Raw genomic sequence first — 1,550 nt, forward strand, 5'->3', positions numbered from 1 at the left:
ATAGACTAGCTAGAATCAATAAAACTTTTAATACATTCAGCAGTGAAAGTTTGATTCTATTTCTATGAGTCATACGCATATTCTCATATGCAAGTCCTTGTGCAAAATATTTTGATTCTAGCTAGTCTATCTACTATTTCTATGAGTCATATGCAAGACGTCATTTTAGAAAAGACTTTTTCACTATTCAATAAATAGATTCAAATCTATTTGAATCTAGAATCAAACTTTCTGTTTGATGGTAATAGAATCAATAGAACAGCACTAGTTCATATGTGACGTCTTGCATATGGTTCTAGAATTTTAATCTATTGATTCTAGACCAGCTAGAATCAATAGTAGATAGACTAGCTAGAATCATTAAAACTTTTAATAGATTCAGCAGTGAAAGTTTGATTCTATTTCTATAAGTCATACGCATATTCTCATATGCAAGTCCATAACTCTGACCTTGTAAGCAAATCCACGAACACCGCCCCGTTTAGTAAAACTTCAATAAAACTTTTAATAGATTCAGCAGTGAAAGTTTGATTCTAGCTAGTCTATCTACTATTTCTATGAGTCATATGCAAGACAATAATATCGTAGAAATATACAATAATATCGGCCACTGCGCGTCTTTTCTAAAATGACGTCTTGCATATGACTCATAGAAATAGTAGATAGACTAGATCTCATCTAGAGATCTAGATGAGTAGATCTCTGACCTAGTAAGCAAATCCACGAACAGAAATAGTAAAAATTGATAAGAAATAGTAGATAGACTAGCTAGAATCAAACTTTCTTGTATTCTAATTGATTTTATTGTATAAGATATTATTTTCTATTAAATAGACAATAATATCGGCCACTGCGCGTCTTTTCTAAAATGACGTCTTGCATATGACTCTTGCTTACTAGATTCATAGCTGAAAAAATTTTATTTTTTTTTCTAATGACTTTAAAAGTCATTTATTAAACGGAGTCATATGCAAGACGTCATTTTAGAAAAGACGCGCAGTGGCCGATATTATTGTCTATTTCTACCGATATAATATTCTTGCATATGACTCATAGAAATAGTAGATAGACTAGCTAGAATCAAACTTTCACTGCTGAATCTATTAAAAGTTTTATTGATTCTAGCTAGTCTATCTACTATTGATTCTAGCTGGTCTAGAATCAATAATAAGTTTTTAAAATCAATTAGAATACAAGAAAGTTTAATAAAACTCATAGAAATAAAATTTTATAAAACTTTGATTCTGGACATTTTTCTCTAGGCCTCTAGGTGGCCCATATTCAAATAGTTTTAATAGATTCAGCAGTGAAAGTTTGATTCGTCATTCAAATAGATTTAATTATTGATTCTAGCTAGTCTATCTACTATTGATTCTAGCTGGTCTAGAATCAATAGTAAGTTTTTAAAATCAATTAGAATACAAGAAAGTTTGATTCTAGCTAGTCTATCTACTATTTCTATGAGTCATATGCAAGACGTCATTCGCTGTATCCTTTTCGTCTTTTCATCTAATTGATTTTAAAAACTTACTATTGATTCTAGACCAGCT

This window comes from Artemia franciscana, unplaced genomic scaffold, assembly GCF_032884065.1.
Source record: "Artemia franciscana unplaced genomic scaffold, ASM3288406v1 Scaffold_1515, whole genome shotgun sequence".
Lineage (NCBI taxonomy): Eukaryota > Metazoa > Arthropoda > Branchiopoda > Anostraca > Artemiidae > Artemia > Artemia franciscana.